Here is a 20,909-nt window from a genome sequence, read left to right as displayed (position 1 = left end):
TGTTCATCCAGAGGCATCATCAATCGGCTTCAGTTAGCAGCAGTAGCGAAGGAATCGCTTGATTGCTCGGATTCAGTAACAGGTAGCCTGCAATGCAATCGATCGGGTTCAGTTAGGCGACGCCTCGCTTGGGTTTAGTTAGAGCCCAACGCCTCGCACCCACGCGCATACGTGTACGAGAGAAACGCGCATCGCTCGTCTCCCGACCATCCACCGTAATCGGGAACTCCCCGATATTTTCCTCGCCCTCGCTTCTACCTCGGTTTTTTTCGTCATGCACGACCCAAAGAATGTCATGCAGCTACGTCTCCGACCCGCCCAGGACGAAAAGCTCATTTTCTGTCATGATTTTTTATCATAAAAGTAGAAGCCCACCACATCTATGATGATACCGGGTTAGTCACAATTATCGTCATGAAAGTGTCATAAGTATGACAGGAAAAAAATTCCGTTCGGCACAATATGTCACGGATGTGTCTTTTGTGAATGCTCACGCCGGAGCGCTGCTACGAGATCCAGTAGGAGATCTGGGCGAGACAAGCCACGCGCACCGCCCGCATCGATGTCGGGCTGCCTTCGGACTCGCCGGAGCCCGAGGAGGAGGAGGAGCAGCTGGGGAAGAGGAGGAGGAGGAGCTGTCTCCTATGGAGGTGGAGGAGGCGGAGCAACAGGAGCCGGAGCTGCTAGGCTTCAACATGGAGCAGGCGAGGCGGAGTTTGCCGTCACCCAGTTGGAGGAGATGGGGAAGCAGCAGGCCATTCTGGAGTCCATACAGAATGAGGCCTATGTGAAAGCCAACCGGACATTCCTTCAACAGAAGTAGGCGGCGCCCGACGCACTCTTCGCCGAACTCGCCACGAAGATAGAGGCGGAGGAGGCCAGAGCGAAGCAGCCGGAGGGGTCGGAGGAGCTAGAGTTGCAACTGCCGCCCATGCTGCCTGAGCCGAGCATGAAGATCATCTATATCTCCAACGACGAGTAGCTAGATGATCAACGCAGTACGTATATTTATTTTAGTTTGCATGTTTTTGTATAGATTTGAGAATCTAGTTGATCACTGCACACGGACATGCTCGGGCGCCTTCACGATCTTTTCATGATCTTTTAAGGGACCATATTTAACACATCCGGCTGTAGATGGTCTAAGGTGATGGCCGAAATTTCGTCGTTGTAATGATAGATTGACTTGACATTACCACCGGCGAAGAAAGCACGGGAAAGAAGAAATATCGACGAGAAAAGGTACGGCGCACGTTACCGCGAAGAGAAAAGGTCGTACGGCAGTCACCCGGCGGTTCAGAAAATCTGCAGAGTCGACAACAGTGTTCACAAACGTGTTCAACTCCGGCATAACTTTTCAGGCTAAGTCATCCATCGACCGTCGATAGTGGGTACAGCTCAATTCATCTGGACCCGATTGCCGCGTAAATCGTGTCGATCAGCAGGTAATTTACCGTCACCTGGTAGCCTGCTGAAATCAAACAGACTGAAGGCCTAAAACTTCATGCTGAAAAAGTGAAGATTACAGTATGCTTTGCTCTCTCTGGTGATCATGAAAGCCAACTAGGAGTAATTAATAGTATGACCTGCAGCAGGACGGCAAGGTCGCAGGGGAGGGCCCGGCTGGGTATAGCAGCAGTGCACGCCGAATAAAACGCAAAGCACGTGATCCTTGTATTTGAAGGGAAAAGAAGGTTTCTGTATACACAATACAATAAACGTTGTATTGATTGGGTGTTGTTGCATGTATATATGATTATAAGGGAAGGCTTTTATCTCAACTATACATGACTAAAAGGTGGGCCACAACTTCAATATACACGCAACACAAAATACTCCCTCCGTTCCTAAATATTTATCTTTTTAGAGATTCAAATAGACTACCACATACGGATGTATATAGATATATTTTAGAGCGTACATTCACTCATTTTGCTCCGTATGTAGTTACTTGTTGAAAACTCTAGAAAGACAAATATTTAGGAATGGAGGGAGTACAACTCAACAGCCCAGACCGACATATAAAGTTGATAAAAAAAGGACAGGAAAAGCCATACTCCATTGCTTGAGTCGCTCGTACGGCAACATGTGTGAGGCAACACCGTTTGCGTCAAATGTGGTCGATTCTGCAATCATCCGGCTCTCAGACTCTCCACGCAAATGATACAAAGGCCATGTTTGGATACTCTAGCTCGGTTAGAGGTTAGAGTTAGATTCTAACACTGAACTAATCCTGATCTAACTCTAACAAAAAGATGTTTGGATGACAGGGTTAGATTGATAATAAATGTTTTTTCTCAAGGATTTGGCTACTTTGGCAAGCCCTGGCCGAAAGCTGCGCTGGCCACAGACGGGGACGTGCCCGACAAGGAACCACGCTAGCTTATCGCGCAGCCCACCAGCCGAATCTGCCGTCCCTACGTAAGGAGCCGCGCTAGCCGAGGCCGATGGGCACGGGCCGCGCAAGGAGCCGTGGCTGCTCATCGGCGGGTGGACGGGCCGCGGTGAGACGAGGGGGTTGGAACGGAAGGATGGGGCAGGGCTGCTTACCGACGACGGACGGAAGCACGGATACGGCGAGGCGCCTTCACGGGCGGTGCGAGAAGGAGAAAGGGAGAGGACGAGAAGTTTCGAGGAAGTGGGGAGGGATCTGCTACGGAGAGAGCAGAAGAAAAAAAATATATTTTTAGTGGTCCCGAGAAAAACTAACCCAAATAAGCACCCTTTGGGTGGGTTAGTTTTTTTTTTGAATGGGTTAGATCTAACCCAAACTAACCCTCTTGTTTGAATATTTTTGGATTAGTTAAGTTCAAACTAATCCAAACTAACTCCAACTTAGGGATCGGGCCAAAAAATCAGTCCAAGTTAAAGGCCGCCCGGCCGGCCACAAAACCCTTTTTTGAAGCCTTCCAGCGGCAGCATTATTGTTACCTAGCACGCATGTGTTGTGCATTTTTGTTAAGGTGGTCGTAGTACGACACATTCATGCATATGCAGAGGAGGGTTGTGTTGATTAGAATCAACCGTGCAATCAAATCCCTGAGTAAAAACAAAGCATGCATGCATCTTCAGTTGCATCACGAGTTGCATGCTTTCCGTTGCGGTGCTGCCACAGTACGTACGTGTCAGTTAATGCGGGTTCCATTTCCATCCGTTTTCTGTTTTTGCCCGGCCGGTTGGTGCGTCGAGAAGGACACACGCTAATAAAAGTTGCACGACGTCGATGTATGGTACTACGTGCTTAGTGAGTCATCACTTGTGTGCAACTGTAGCACCGGCCGGATCGATCGGTGATAGCGCCATGGGAGAAGCGCGTGCGTACGTAGCTTCAGGAGTAATGGCCAATGATGGCGCTCTACTCGCAGAGAGAGGGAGAGGCCGAACGCCGGGAGGTGGCTTGCTGGCGAAGCCACGCTTAACCTGTGTAGTCGCTTGACTACACATGATCTGCCAAATCCTAGACTGCTGCATGCGTGCACCTCATCGCTAAATACAGGTTATAGAATATTTTGCATGAGATTTGACCGGCCCATTTAATAGAAGGAAGGTACCTCAGATTTGGCTGGCCCACTTAACAAAAGGAAACTATGGAAGTCGTAATTAAACTTCCTAACTTGTTGATCCTCAAATCACGGACTACTCCTTCAATTTCTCTCCTTTATTTTCACCTGCTCCGTGTAATCCCTAATGGCCAATTGGGCACATCACCGTGGGGGGGAGCGCGGCACCTCCGCGGCTCCACTAGTATCCGACTCTCCGCAGACTGCAACACTGCAGCTCTGGCGACCGGCGAGTGGACCAAGCAGTAGTCCGCCCCCACTCCTTGGCCGTACTGCAGTACGCACTTCCGGCAAGCACACCAGGAATCTAGGATGAGGCCCTTCCAGATCAAGTCTAAAAAAGTCTTCTTTTTCATCCAATTATCTTCTCATATTAAGAAATTTTTAATTTTATTTCTCTTAGCTTGTTTTTTGGGTTAAGTCTGGTTATCGCAAACAGATAAATTTGTCAAGAAGTGACAATTCAAGTAAATATATTAGTGATGGTCAAAGACTCCAATTTGAAAAAGGTTAGTGTGATCTTTGCAGAAAACTAGTAGATAAAAAGTACACTGGTTTTCCTTTAGTATTTCTGTGGTGAAGCTCGTTGATTTTGGACAACAACACTTCAGACTGAGCAAATTCCACAATGAAATATAGCAAATCTGATTTGGCTAACAGAATAGGCGATGGATTCTTGTATCATCGTCTCATAACCTATGTTAAACTTGATGTGTTTCAGTCTATTAGTATCAAAATATGCATGATCAGAAAGGGCTGTTATCATAAATATGCTTGCAATAAAGTATGATACCTTATGGTCCTGCTTAATTTGTCTAAAAAAATCTATTTTGTAAAGCTTGACATCACAAGGTTTGCGTCCTGGCACCGCCACTGGGCTTGCAAACGCCACAATTAACCACCACAGTCCAGGCAACGGCGGAGAGTGGAGAAGGGAAAGCTTGCGTGCGTTGTGGAAAGCTCGGCGACCACACGGGCGTGTGTACGTCCGCTAGCCGGTCGCGATCACGAGCGTTGCGTTGCATGCGGGCCATGCCGGTGCCCTGGCGTCCGTCCGTGCCTGGCGGACGGCTGGCCGGAGCTCCATCGGTCATCGACGCGCGTACGCACATACTAGGTCATACGTGCCGGCCGGTCGACGGTCGCTTCGAGCGTGGTGCAAGCAATGCTAGGCGAGCTCCAACGGTTTTGCACGGAGTAGCTGACAACTGTTGCTGCACTCTGCTACATGGCTGGTGTCCGTCTACGTAGGGATCGATCCTCTTACGCCGTTTAGGTACGCAAGGGACGTCCACATTTCTGATCATAGATAGATACTTCCTAAGTCCGAAAATAATTGTCATCAAAATGGACAAAAAAAATGTATCTAGAACTACAATATATCTAAATACATCTTTATTTATTTATTTTGATGACAAGTATTTTCGGACGGAGGAAGTAGAAAGAACGGATGGAAAGAGGCAAAAACTTGGTCTCCGTAATCTGGAACAAGAAATAACTAAAGTCGCCCATTACTCTTCGGAAATGATTGCTTTCAGATCGAGGGGCCGGTTTGACGACCGTGGATATGATGACCAGCATTCGTTTCGCGGATTTGGAGCGATCTGTTACCCATCCATGCGTGCATGCTCTTTGGCGCGATGCATGCTTGCAGTTGTGGGCTTGTACACTAGTGTACTGTTCCTTTTGCCAAAGTTGGAAGCTACTTCACCGGAGGTAGGCGGCCTCTCCTTTTCCCATCAAGTTCGCGAGCTATCCAGACCACCACTGCCATTTTCAAACCAAACCAAAGGGCGCGGGATCATATCATAGTCAATCGTGCGGAGTTTCGTGTGGCGAATCATGTCGCCCGGATGTGAAAGCCTGTCCGTTACTGATGCACGAAGCGCAACGATCGGTAGAGAAATCAATGCATGCACGCCTCGCATGTGATTCAGATTTCAGGACCTGAATATGTAGGTTATCTCACCAAGTTGAGTTCCATTTTGCATCTCGAAAATATAAAGATTTGTCGTTGGTGTATAGCCTCGTCCTAATACAACTCCTGGACACTCATATACTCCTACTCTGCTATGTTAGAGCATCTTCAATCACGGTTGAAACAGCCCAGCCCCCATTTGTTTGGCAAGGGCAACCTCACCGTCCAATTGCAAACACTCAAATCCATACAAAACCATGCATGCAACATCGATTCTATATCGTAGTTCATATATAGGTAGATAAAAACAAGCCTTCGTCGGAAAAAAATGAGATTGTAAACTAGATACTACCCTACTCCTAATCCTCACCGGAGAAGAGCTCAATGACCCCCTTCCCCTTTCCGAAGCCGATGGCATCATAGTCATTGGCGGCGGGTCGAATCGCGGGTGTCTCCTCGTCGGCAGCATTGTCAGCGAAGAGCCGCTCCCGCTTGACGTCGCAGAGGTGGATTTCGCGTCGGCTCGTAGAGGTGGATTTCGCGTCGGTTCGCAGAGGTGGACTTGCCCGCTTGGACTCTCCACCACACGCTTGGACTAGTAGAAAAAAGGTCTAATGTGAAGCACATTAATCCCGGTTTGTAACTGGACCAGCACTAATGTAACCATTAGTGCCGGTTCCAACGGCTAGGCGGGCGGCTAGAATTAGTACCGGTTCATGGTGAACCTTTAGTACCGATTCATTTCACGAACCGGTACTAAAGAGGTGGTGGCAGGCTGGTGTCAGGCTGCGGCCCCACCAGCACCTATAGTACCGGTTCATGCCACGAACCGGGACTAGAGATGCACCTTTAGTCCCGGTTCGTATAACCAACCAGGACTAAAGATGCCTCTATATAAACCCTTCGTCGAGCCCGAGCCCATTTCTCTCTGTTTTCCCTTTCATTCCTTCCTCTCCTCTGTTCTTCCCCATTGCTCGAGCTCACACTTCATTTTTGGCAAAATTTGTGAAGATTTGAAGGCACCCCATCCATCCAAGTGATCACAAAGGTTAGCAACTTTGTCCTTTCATCTCTCATTGCTAGATTAGCTCTTGCAATGCTCTATAAGTATAGTGATTCTTGGGTTTTATTTTGGGAGGAATTATATGTGGTAGTATTTGATTTATATGCAACCTGAGGTCAAAATAACTCTTAGTTTGCATAGTGGTTTACTTAGTGCCTTCCCGTCTCCGTCCTAACCACCGTCGATCGCCCGCACCGTCCCGTCGCCGGCTCCATGTTGTGGTGAGCCTCTTGTTCTTATCTTTTTTATATAAGAAAAAAACATGTTTGTGTGATTTAGATATATAGTTACTTGTATAATTATCTTACCCATACGTTGTTTGTTATACATAGTGTCATGGTATTGATATCTGTCCCCGTCGGCCCTCGTCCGGGTTACGATTCGGATGTGGTATATTATCTTTTATAACTATTTGTTGCATTTCGTGTTTATGACAAATTATGCACATCAAGTTGACATAGATATTTTTATCTAGGAGGTATGTGAACCGGAAATTCCAACCGACCCTATTGTCGAGAGGTTAAATTTAGTTGAAAAAGAAAACGAGTATTTGAAAGAAAAATTGAAAAGAATTGAGGGGGAGAAGATGGAATTGGAGTTACATGTTGCCGATGTCGTCGATGATCACAAGATCAAGATGGAGAAAATGCGCTTGAAGATTAAAAAATATGCCATCGATAGTGAGGCTTGGTATCATTATGCTGTTGGATCAATTGTTACCTTCGTTGCTATCTTGATTGCATTTGTTGTTGCATTTAAATGCTTTAGCTGGAGAGTTATTTGTATATTGTTTTATGAGAATAAATGTTGTATGAACTTTATGTATGAACTTGTATTAATTTGGTCTTTTCGGTGTTGTGTAAATGAAGATGAGCCGGCAATGCATGTATGATGTCTACTCACAACCTTCTTCTTGTAGACGTTGTTGGGCCTCCAAGTGCAGAGGTTTATAGGACAGTAGCAAATTTCCCTCAAGTGGATGATCTAAGGTTTATCAATCCATGGGAGGCGTAGGATGAAGATGGCCTCTCTCAAACAACCTTGCAACCAAATAACAAACCATTTGCATTATGTCAAGTACCCTGTACAATACTTATGTAACCCAAAACTATATAACTGAAAATTGATTTTCTAACGATGCCACTTTTTTATTTGTAGTACTATCGTGGAGCCAACTGATGCTAGGTGTGCTCGAAGATGTTTCACTCAATGAATCGACATAGTACAATGGTGAGATCATTTAGTTTCGTGGGTTGCACCAATATGTGATGTCGAGGATGATTGCTAGCCTGACATGTGCAAACTATGGAGGAGTAGGCAGTAGTGCATGGAAATAATAAAAAATACTCCCTAAGTTCCCAAATTTATCTTTTTGGAGATTTCAACAAGTGACTACATATAGAGCAAAATGAGTGAATCTATACTCTAAAAGAAGTCTACATACATCCATAAGTTTTAGTCCATTTGAAATGTCTAAAAAGACTTATATTTAGGAACGGTGTGCAGGACACACACCCATGATTCATAATCATTTGTGACAGTCTTAAAAGAACAATTTCCCATTGTTTTTCATCCCCTATTGAGTTTTGTTTGCAAATTTCTTTCGTTGGTGAAAGGAACATGTACTCTTCTTTGTTTTAGTGCTCTATTTCCCTACATTTATGGCAGAGCATGGTGTGCCTTAATATTTAATAAATGTTCTCTACTCTTGCAGCCCATGAATTAGTATTGTTATTATTTCCATCTACTTATATAGAATGATGAGATGGGATCATGCACTTGCATTATCCAAATTCTTATTGCTAATTAGGTAGTTTCAGTTGTAATGGAGTTGGTATCATGTCCTTCTACATTATGTAGATTGTTTGGTGTTCCAAGATAAAATCATGCTATTTTTTTTCTCATGTGAATGAGAAGGACCTGATGCATGTTTCTCTGCTCATTGATGGATGATGATGATTTAATAGTTAAGGGGCTTCCATAGGTTATAACTAAGCCATGCATATGCCTAAAATTTACTAATGGTAACATGCCCAATTAACCTAATAGATTCTTTAACCTTGTCAATGAATGTAGCTCTCTGCTATCTGTGTTACCATAAGCAGAAGGTATATGCTCAAAGAAGCTATCAAACGGATCGGCGGTACAATTAATGCATTCAAACTCTATTGATGATGACACCACTGTAATGGCATTAGTGAACATCGATCTTCGACCCAATAGCAAAAGCATATTGCCAACTCAACATGAAGTTTATGGAGAACCAATTCAGCTTGCCAGCGATGCTATCGAATCAACATGTTCTGCTGCTTCAGTCCATCTACTGACCATGGGCATAACTACAATAGATGATGCCAACTCGGCGGAGCGCAAGAAATGCCAAAGACAACTCAAAGCTGAGCAGTTTTGGTATGATGGCTTTTGTTGCTTCCTGGACCAATTGCTATGTACTGAATGTTAAACTTGATATTTTACATTGGTAAACACAACTACATTATGCTATTTTTTTTTATTTGCAATTCTTCAGTGACTGTATTAACGGACTGGATATGACTATAACCGGCAGCGATGCTGCCGGGTGCGGCAAGCCGCCCTTCCTACCTAGTGGCTAGTATATGCACCAAAAGATCGTAGTCACTGTGTTATTATGACTGGAGATTCCCTGAACACATAGAGCGACCAAATTTAATCGATTAGCTTCTACAAGTGGGCGTCCCTTTTGTGCACCAAAAGATCCTGCCAGAGACTTGAGATGAGGCCTGATCTTGACTTGCCTCCTCCACAAAGGAAAGCGGACAGGAAAGCAGAAAAATAGAGCAAAATATGCATCATGCCGGCTGCCTTTCCTCTGGCTGTGGCTCCTCTTTCAAGTTATGCAAGCCCAAAGCTAAACTAATCACACACACAAACATATAACAATATAATACTCCATAGATCATAGTGTCGATCATGCCATATAAAAATTGGCAGTTAATCATATACAGCTATATATGAATTAGAATGTGGCCACATTGATTGTTAATTTGCTAATGTCATGAAGATTTTTGAAAAACAATAGAGAGAAATTATGGAGAGGTTTGGTGCACGCATGTGTAGTGCTATAGGCCGTTGCCGTCCCAACAGATGGCGTGATGTGTAGCCCGCATGATTAAGTTGTTTAGTACAATGGCCGCAGGAGAGCTAGTTGTTCAAGCCATGCATGAAAACTAAATAATTAATTGAGCTCACCTAATTAGGCTGCCTTTTTCATGGTAGGGCTAGATAGTACTAATTCTTTAGACTATCTCTTGCTTGTTCACAGAATATTGATTAGATGGTTTGTGCTGGTTAATTAAGGCAGGTGGTTTGATTTGGCTTCGATGATGACATGTGCTAGAGCCTATGAGATTGGATTGGCACCATGTATTGTACCATAAGCTTTTGTATGGGTAAGGAGATAACAATAAACTGAATAACAATGTGCAACTGTTAATTTGTTTTCTTCTGCCACTAAGCTCTGTAGCTAGCTAGCCATTGGCATGTTTTGTCATGAAAAGAAATTAATGTACATGTTGCTTTCACTAAAGATTGTTAGCTTCTGATCTGGGTTTTATATATTCAACACCCGTGCATGCAATCTAGATTCTAGAAAAAGAATCATCGAGTGAAGAGTGAGCTTACCAACTAATAATTCAGTGATTGATTTCTTAACTATTCAAGCTCATGTTCTCTGAAACTACCGATAACCAGTCTTGATATGATAGAATATTTGCCATACAGTATGTACCCCATAGAAAATGGTGTCGCGTCACTAGCTCATTACACAGTACAATTCGTATCAAGCGATCCGTTGAGTAACGAATTAATGAGTGTGGCTAGATCTCAGTCGATTAAGACTTAACCAAGTCTCAGTCAAATGATAAACATATAAAAAATAAAATACTTTAAAAAATTGCATGAATCTCCAAGTAAAATATTACGGATATACTAGCATTGTCTGGGATGTGGTTAAGCCTGAGTCGACTAAGATTTAGGAATCTCATTTATTAATTAATCAGCCGGTGATCCAAATTGTGCCACCTCAAATCCAAGGTTCCCCATCATGCACGTACTTTCTCCGTTCCTAAATATTTATCTTTCTAGAGATTTCAAATGAACTAATGTATATAGACAAATTTTAAAGTGTAGATTTACTCACTAGTTAAAATATCTAAAAAAACAAATATTTAGGAACAGAAGGAGTATATACCAGTCGAACCATTATTACTGCTCCATGAAAGGACTTACACCCGTCGCAACCACCTTTAAAAATCTAATCAGGCGCAACACGAGTACACGACGACAAGCAATGGAACCAATAATATTCTGGCGTTGCATGGAAATCATGCATGCCGTGGCGGTTGCTTCCCGTGAAATCCTTCCTTCTCGAGCTGACGCCGACCCTGAGATTTTCTGTTTCCTCACGGGAACCCTGACCTGTCACTCTGTCAGGCTAATTATATCACTGTAAGCTGTTGCCCTCCTTGTTTAGTGGCACGGCAACTCGACACGGGCGGAGGTAGCATTCGAGGGATTAACTGGCGATGCGTCGGCACGATCGCACGAGCAGGCAGCTAGCAGGCCGTTGTTGCAGCACAGCTTGGCGCGGTGGAATTTGTCAAACGGCATAGGGATGATGGCGATACGGCTTGTCCCCCCTGTGAAAAAGGGATCAATCTTTCCACGAGTGAATGAACGAAAGGTGATGCTTGCAAAAGGAAGCATGGAAACTATGGTCTTCCTGGAGGACAAGGAGAAATCGGATAAGTCAGATCTGGCTTAGCCGCCGTGTTCGTGTGTGTCGCGTCCCGGAGGAATATGGGAACAGCAAACTGATCAAATCATGGACGAAATCACTGTTTTGACCCTGTGCACGTTTATCGTCATAAACTGAACACGACGTAAAAGTATTTCACGATTTGACTCTTTTAGAAACGCCAGGGCCCGCGGCGTTTCCAGCCAACATCGAAACGCCAACCTAGATAGCGTTTCTTACCTGGCCCACTGCCAGGCAGAGTTGGCGTTGCAAGCTGACGTGGCGGGTTTGAAACGCCGAGCTAGCTAGCGTTTCTAGAAACGCCGGCATCAATGGCGTTTCTGGTGCAGATATTTTAGGTGGTCGTGGGGCTTGCACCCACCACTCACCACTCATTCTCTTCTCCCCCATTGGCCTATCCCGAGCTCTTGCCCTTTTCCCCCTTTGTTTCCCTCACTTATCCCCTCTCAAATCCTTGCAAATCGATTGGGTTGGTCCGTGGATCCGGTGTCATTTTCGTTCGTTGAGGTAACCTCCTTCATCTCACAAATGTTTATTGGTTGGATTTGCCCATTTGAATTGATTTGTTCTTGTTGGTCCTAACCCTAGTTGTGAACATGGATGTATAATGTGATGTTTGTAGTATTGTTGTTCCAATGGTGTTGCATTGTGATGTTGTTGAGCATGCCTTATTGTTTGATTTATGACTAATGTTAAGATTTAGGGTTAGAGTTAGTGGTTTTGTTAGCAATGTGGTATATTTAGCATTGTACATTTTTATACTTATGTTCCCCCTTTTTTAGATGGACAAGATTGTGAATATTCATTATGTTGACAAAGAGGCATTCATGAATGTGGATATTGTTGACAAGTATGAGGAAGTATTGATATTTCTTGAGACACCTAGTTATGAAGAGGTTGTGGAAGAAACACGGATAAGATTAAAGTGGGTGGATGCAAGTGACCAAGTTGAATTAGTAGGAAGATATGATGTTGGGTCGGCACACAAGTGTCGAATGAAGACAATGCCTATCAAGTCCAATTTGCATTGGGTTGCATATAAGGAGGTTGTTGCATCCTCGTCAGTCAAGTCACTAGAAGTATTTGCAAGTAGGGTGGTGAAGGCTCCTCTCTTTAATGTTGACTTGAACCAAATCTTAGTAGATGATGTGAGCCCGGTTAGTAGCGTGCCGCCTATTGTTGAGCATAAAGTTGAAGCTGAAGCCAATGAGTATCCCCTATATGAGTTCGGAGGTAGTGCACCGATGAAAGATGATGGTGATGACTCCGACGAAGAGTATGAGAGGCATCACAACATTGTTGGTGACGTAGACGCCGAAGTAAGGCATCAGGACATGGATCCTGACATTATCTATCAGCGTGCTTGTGTGGATGACTCGGATGATGAAAGCCCGGTGAATGAGTTGGACGAAGATGGCTTGACTGAGAAAGAAGCAGAGTGGTACACAAAATTCACCGGTAGGAATCACAAAGTTCCCTTGTTTTGTGATGTTAGCCTTGCAGATAAGGCTATAGTTGACGGTGGCATGAGCAAGACAATTGAGGCTAGACAGTTCCCAAGTAGTACACCCGACGCGATTTCGATGTCGTACTTGAGGAAAGGTTTGATGTTCGAGCACATGCTAGAGTTCAGGATGTGGTTGTGTGAGTATGCTGTCAAACACCACAGGCCTTTCATAGTTGTTCACTCGGACTGCAACAAGCGATACACCGTGAAATGTGAGGTAGAAAGATGCAAATGGAAAGTCAATGGAAGACTCACGAAAGATGGTTGGTGGAAGATAACTAGTTGCAAAGCCACTCACCAATGCACACCGCCGGCCGTAGAAGCACGGGTGACACACCGTCAACTAACCTCGGAATTCATTGGTTATAAATACCAGAAACATATATCCGAGGATCCAACCATTAAAGTGAAGTTGTTGATGAGTTGGATTGAAGATAAGTTCGGATATAAGGTCAAGTATGGGAAGACATGGAAGGCCAAGCAAGTCGCTCTCAGAATGTTGTACGGTGGATGGGAAGAGGCTTACAACATGTTACCCAGGTTGCTAGGAGCGATGTCTTATAAAAACCCAGGAATGTACCACTATGTCCAAGACATTGAAGGAGTGTTCCGTCGTGCCTTTTGGGACGTTTGGCCCATGCATTGCAGCTTTTGAGCATTGTCGACCGGTTCTGTCTATAGATGGGACATTCTTGACAGGGAAATACAAGGGCACACTCATGATAGCAATGGCACATGACGCTAACGATCAGGTGTTGCCTGTGGCATTTGCTTTGGTCTCCATGGAGAACCAAGACAACTGGGAATGGTTCATGAGACTTGTTAGGAGCACGGTCATTCCTCTGAATAGGGAGGTATGCATCATATCCGATCGGCACCAAGGCATATTGAAGGCCGTGGATATTCATATTCCAGGGCATGCGAGGCTTCACCATCGATGGTGTATGAGGCACTTCGTTGCAAACTTTTACAGAGCTTGCAAAAACAAGGATCTTTGCAAGGATCTTAACTCCGCATGTGTAGCCTTCTCCGTTAAGTCATTCACGACACGCTTGAACAAAATCTATGAGAAGGCAAACAAAGGTGGGAAAGATTTCTTAGAAAGGAATATTGATGAGAGACACAAGTGGTCACGGGCATGTGACGAAGGAGGCATGAGATATGGTGACATAACAAGCAATCTTGTTGAGTGCTTCAACTTTGTCTTGAAGGGTGCCCGTCAGTTCCCGGTGACGGCAATAGCGGAATATACCTTTTACAAGCTAAATGAGTATTTTTTGAAGCACTCCGATGAAATTGACAAGTTGATTGCTGATAGTGAGAAGCCTCCCAATGAAATTTATCCGAAGAAGGTTGCCGAGTGGCTGGAGTTTCAGAGAGACAAGTCAGCCATCCAGCGAGTCACTTGTTTCGATAATGTAGAAATGAAATACCAAGTGGATGGGCCAGGTGGGACAACAAGAGATGGACAATCATATGGTGGTCGCTCATTTAAGGTGGCCTTTAGGACAAGACATTGCACTTGTGAGCGGCCTAGTAAGTACCACTGGCCATGCTCACACATGATGTCGGCGGCCCGCATCAGGAATCTGGATATCTCTGATGGAGTAGTTGTAAGGTTGCATGAATTCAACTTGCAAACTCATAAGTTAACATGGGCGTCTAGATTTCACCCTTTTCTGGATGCATCGCAGTGGCCAGAGTATCACGGTCCTAACATTAGGCCCGATCCGGAGATGATGGTACAACCCAAGGGTAGAAGGAGAACAAAGCGATACAGGAATGATATGGATGACCTCATGAGCACCAGAGAGTTTGGTAGTGGACATCTCATGGAGCCACGTGATAGGAACCAATGCGGTGGGTGCAATGAAACGACACACAACAAAAGGACTTGCAAAACAAACAAAACTTCAAAAGGGCACAATGCTTCTTCAAGTGGTGGCCGAGGTTCCGGTGATGGCCTCGGCAGTGGCCGAGGTTCCGGTGATGGCCTTGGTGGTGACCGAGGTTCCGGTAGTGGCCTTGGTGGTGGTCGAGGTTCCGGTGATGGCCTTGGCGGTGGCCGAGGTTCCGGTGGTGGCCTTGGTGGTGGTCGAGGACGAGTTACCGGTGATGGTGCTCGTGGTATGGGTAGAGGTTCTGGTGGTGGCCGAGGTTCCAGGGGTGGTCGTGGTCGAGGACGAGTTACCGGTGATGGTGCTCGTGGTAGGGGTAGAGGTTCTGGTGGTGGTAGAGGAGGTTTCATGGGTAGAGGCCGTGGTAATGCTAGAGGAATGTTTGGATACCTAGATGGACCATTTTCGTACGTGGCTACACTTCATAATTATTTTAATGTTTCCCAATATTATTTTCATGTTGTTTTTGTCCTTACTAACTGATGTCTTGTAATTTTTCATAGATATGGCGGCTTCTCAACCCAACAAGGCAACAATGAAGGGGCTTGAGGATGGCGAAGGTGAGATGGCGGGGTGGTGGGAGAAGGCTGCGAAGAAGCTGAGAGAGGAGGATGAAGCCGCACTAAAGAAGAAGAAGGAAGAGGAGCTTGAAGCTGAGAATCAGGAATTGTTGAGAGCGTCATATGAGTGTCGCGCTAGGCAGAAAGCGTTGGTGAGGAAATGTGAGGAGGCACAAAAGAAGCGTCAAAGGGATTTTGAAGAAAGAACCATGAAGCTTTGGGCATTCGCAGCTGAAAAAGAAGAGAGGAAGAACAAGATATTCATGGAGAGGGTGGTTAAGGAGGCTCGTCTCATAAGGAAAAGGGAGGAGGAGGAAGAAGAAGAGAGGAAGAAGAAGAAGGGAAAGGGGCCTTGCTCTACACAATAGAGCTATGATGTGAACTGTGCCATGCTTTGGACCTTCGTGTGCATTTCATCTTGAACCTTGTTGTTGCCTAGACTCCTTTATGTGGTGAGCTATGTGTACTCTAAATTGCTTCGGACTCCTCTATGTGTACTCTTTACGTGGTGAACTATGTGATGTCACAATTGCGCTAGACTCATCTATGTGTATTCTTTTATGTGGTGAACTATGTGATGTCGCAATTGCTCTAGACTCCTCTATGTGTATTACTTTATGTGATGAACTATGTGTACCACCAAATTGCTTTGGATTTTGTTTTTGACTTCCTGTTCTGACAGAAACGCCAAACCAGTTGGCGTTTTCTACGCTTTGGCAACGCCAAGGACCCTGGCGTTGCAAACCTACATCGAAATGCTGTATTTGGCTTGGCGTTCCTTTAAGACAGAAGCTGCCTGGGGTTCCTCCACGAAACGTTGTGCTGTACGCTTGCAACGCCGAAGGTCCTGGCGTTTCCGCTCTATACAGAAACGCTTCACGTGGTTTGGCGTTCCTTTAAGACAGAAGCTGCCTGGGACACGTACAGGAAACGTTGCCGTTCACAGAAGAAACGCCAGGTGCTGCTGGCGTTTCCATGCCACATCAAAATGCCAACATCTATGGCGTTTCTGACCTTCTATGCCTACCACACCAAACCATGCCAAGTACAGCAACAGATTATCAATGATCCAACAGTTTTCACAATATAAATGCCAAGTACAGCAACAGTATATCAATGAGACATTAGAGCAACGAACTTAACATGATCCAGCTTACATAATAATTAACAAGTCTTGGTGACATAGAAATAACAAGTCCATCAAATATAGAACTAACGAGTTCGCTCCATCTGAAAAGGTAACTACATTTCTAGTTCACCAGATATAGAACTAACAAGCTCGCATCAGTCATCACTTCACTTCTTGCCTCTTTTCGCAGGCATCTTCCCCCTGTTGACGTAGCCCTCAGGAGTGTTCTGCCATCCAGGACGTCGGATGTTCCTTGAGCTAACTCGGCGTGCTTCTTGAGAAGGCTGAGAAGGTTAAGTTGGCTGTGGAACATCTTCCATCTGCGAAGCCCCAAGCTCCAAATAGTCCGGATCCGCATCGAAGTCTGTCTCCTCATCTTCATCTTCCTGTTCATCAATCCGTGCTCGGCTGGAAGAAGGACGAGCGGAAGAAGCACGGGGACGTGCTTGGCTCGAAGATGGACGAGCGGAAGAAAGAACATCCATTCTATACTGAGCACGTGCACGCACATCCGTTGATGAACCTCCATGGCAAGAGAGTAAAGCGGCTAGTGTTCGGCAACGATTCACAACCTTCTGCAGAGGCAAAGGCATTGACATGTAAATATGCAAAAAAAAGTTCACATGATATAAAATAAATGTTCATATTAAAAGGCCTCTAACCTGTAGAGTACTCCTAACGAGACCGTCCGTTTCTCTACCAGGTGCGCGGCCAAGCACCACATTACTATCATTGATACATCTCCATAGCTCCGTGCCCTGAATAAAACTTAAGTGAGACACCACTCATGAAGAAATGACACATGTTCAAAAAAGAGACAAAAATGCATACCACTCGGTCATGCAGAGGGCCATAATCTAGGTGCGCTCCAATGGTCTCCCTAATAGAGTTGTTGAATGCACAATCAGCAGCCTCACTTGGCATTAATTCCAAGCAATCGGCACGAGTCCAAGCACCCTTAAGGATAACTCTGTACTCTTTGTGAAGCCACTCCAAATGCCTTAAATATGCCCCCTCGTCATTGTCAGGTGTGTGATCATCTTCAACTCGGGCATTCCTCTGAGCATTCCACATGTCCACCCACATAAGATGGTGATCCTCCCAATTAATGACATTCTTGTTGTGTTGCCGGCTCGTCCTACAAAGCATGAGAAGTATTGGTGTCAACATATGGTACAAAAACTCTCACCTATGTAGCACCACACTTGTCTCAACATACTCCGGCGGGGTGCGTTGTTGTACTCCAAATTGCTTCGAAACACGATGTGGAAGATGCCACTCCACCGCAAAAAAGCATATCATGGGGCAACGCACACGCCAAAGATGTTTGTCAAGAAAGCACATATTGCTCAAAGGGAACTGCCTAAGTACCATGTACGGCCTCCAATTAACCTACATCACAACATGTCACTAGCTCATGCACAACAACAAAAAATCTGAATTGATAGCAAGGCATTTGATATTTACCTAGTTGTAAGTAAGCATGTCGAGCTCGCTTATGTATGCCTTGTACCGCCCCATGGCTGCGATACTAGACACTTGGACATTAGCCCACGTGTATGCGATAATGGGATACCGCTCCTCATCCCCGTCAAAAGGCCACTCCCAGGGTTCTTCCGGAGCAATGGTCAAGTTACGGCCCACAGGGATACGCTCCCACATCCAAATCTGTAGGGCCCAAACAAAACCACCAAGACAAGATTTCGGCTTACTCCTCATACATGCTCCGTCCAACTGCACATTTGTATACACATTAAACAATCACATGCAAAAAACTCTTTCATATAATGAAAATTCATCAAATTAGCATTACCTGACGGTACAAGAAGGCTAGTGCCGCCGACCCCCAACTCCACTTAACATCCCAGTTACGAAGAGGGTCCAAGAACATCCACGAGGCTGTGTCTCCCGTGCCATCAGGAAACACCACTTGGGTCAAAAGATTCCATAAGTAAGCCCTGGCATACCTCTCCACAACAGCCGGACTAGCATTCTCTGGGCACTCGTAAAAATGTTCTTGTAGCCACGAGAACAAAACACCAGATGGCCTAGGATCCTTCTTTGTTTCATGAATCCACGGGGGAGGTTCAACACCAACCAAACCTGCAACCCTTTGTCGCCACCCCTCGGACTTTACCTTCCCGGTAAGAGCCCTGCCCTCGATCGAAAGACCGGAGATCATCGCAATATCCTCCAAAGTGACGGTCATCTCACCAAGAGCAAGGTGAAAAGAGTGCGTCTCCGGCCTCCAACGGTCCGTAAGGGCGGTAATGGCCGTCGAGTTCAGCCATGGTGGTGTGCCTTTAAAGTTGAGCACAAACTGGAGAAGATCCATTCTTCTAAAATAAGGCTCGTAGCGACGGTCATACCTCAGTGACTCACGTGGGTTGTGGCCTCTCAACCGAAGTACTGGAGGAACCTACAAAAATCACACGCACAATTTATATACTTCTCTAAACTACTCACAATATACTCACAATATGATAATGTAGATACATAATTACCTCCCCTCTTTCCACAAGCACAGCACGATGCTTCTCCTCGTAATAATCATCAAGGCCGGGATATTTATCCGGCTCAAACATCCTAAAAAATAAGGTACATGGATTTGTTATGATATATGCTTAAAATTATGACCACATCATATACAAAATTGTGTGAGAACTACTACAAATTATCCCAAAGATATAAATCACGAACCACATTACCAACACCAATTCTTTTCAACCTATTTTATCCTAAAGAATCTATCATAACTAAGTATTAACAAATAATAGGTTCAACCTAATCCTAAAAAATGGGCTCTCTCTAAATCCAATACTATACAAGTTAACTAAGAATACTTCAACAATATATCCCCAAAATATTCATCAAACAAATCACTAATAACTCATCTTAGGGTTCCACCATGTTTGAAAAAATGCATCTAAAATAGCCAATCTTGACTGAAAATAAATGGAGGATTGGGAAGAGAATACCTCAAGCAACTCGGGGGTGCTTCGATCTACTCGTTTTGATGATCAATATAGCAGATCTGGGGGAGATTTGGGGGAGAAGAGGGAAGGGGCGGCCGCCAGTTCGTCAAGAACTGCCCGACCGGGGCTGGGACTGCGAGTGGACTCGGTTAGCCCCCGCGGCCCGCCGCGCATTACTTCATCTAGCCCAGAAACGCCAAGGACATTGGCGTTTCACATGTGCCACGTCAGCGAAAACAGCGGGTTCGGACTGACTGTGGGCCAGGGCAGAAACGCTAGCCGCCACGGCGTTTCTGTGTTGGTAAGAAACGCTAGCTAGGTCGGCGTTTCGATGTTGGCTGGAAACGCCGCGGGCCCTGGCGTTTCTAAAAGGGTCAAATCGTGAAATACTTTTACGTCGGGTTCAGTTTGTGACGATAAACGTTCACAAGGTCAAAACAGTGATTTCGTCCTCAAATCATCTGTACGTCCGGTTCTCGGGTGTGCATGCATGGACATGAATGCACCTATGATCTGCCAGTCTTAAATTTGGTGGTGCTCTCTCACCTGTTTCAGCGGATGGACCTGTCGATCACGGCCTGCATGAGCCATGAACCAATCAAACAATTTATCGAAGGTTGAAAAATCTGAACTGGAACGCGCCGTCCATCCTTCTCACGTACTCTCAGTGCCACAATACCAGCGAGAAACTACCGACAGTACCAAGTGTGTATCCTCTGTGAATCTATATACGAACTTGGCTACTTGTATAAACTGACATGTCACCGTGATGAAGAAATTAAGAACGTTCGATGTCGTCGTCGCCATCCTCCTCTTTTCTTGCCCGTGGGCGTCAGCTCCTTTTCAGCTTTTCTGCATAGGCGCACACCCTTGTGACTGACATGCACCGGCGGGTTTTGTAGTTACAACTGGCGCGCCACATCGACACGGCGGTCGCTGGCGTTGGAGGTTGTCGTCGGAGAATTAAAAGAGCATGCCACTACCACTGCCACGTCGATCTCAGACGTGCGTGTCGCATGGTCATAAGACTTGCATGCACTTTTCTTGAGTATTACACTACTGTGCTTTCTCTCGTTCGCTCGCTCTCTCTGGAAGTTCGATCGAGTAGGAAACAAGCATGCCCATGGTCTGGGCCCTCATGTTTACCATGGCGGAAGCAATGTTGTGCCGGGGAAAGAATGCACAGCTGGCTGGCTGCTGGGTAGTGAGACTAGTATAGAGGATCTCACATTAGGTGAGAATCAATGGGATCATTTCTTTTTCTGAAAATACAAAAACCTTCTTCTTTTCACAAAACAGCTTCAAACATTCTCAAAACATTTGTAGACACACATCGATGTTTGATGTACAACCTTAAAAAAAGTTTTCAGCTTCAAATTCGACCTACACTAATAGAAAAAGCAAAGACAAAGTCAGATGTAAATAGCATCAAAACACTATTCACCCAAAGTTACCACTATTCACATTCGAATTTTTCTTATGTGAATATTGTCAAAATACATCC

Source organism: Triticum dicoccoides, chromosome 1B (assembly GCF_002162155.2).
Source record: "Triticum dicoccoides isolate Atlit2015 ecotype Zavitan chromosome 1B, WEW_v2.0, whole genome shotgun sequence".
Classification (NCBI taxonomy): domain Eukaryota; kingdom Viridiplantae; phylum Streptophyta; class Magnoliopsida; order Poales; family Poaceae; genus Triticum; species Triticum dicoccoides.
This window is presented reverse-complemented; position numbering follows the sequence as displayed.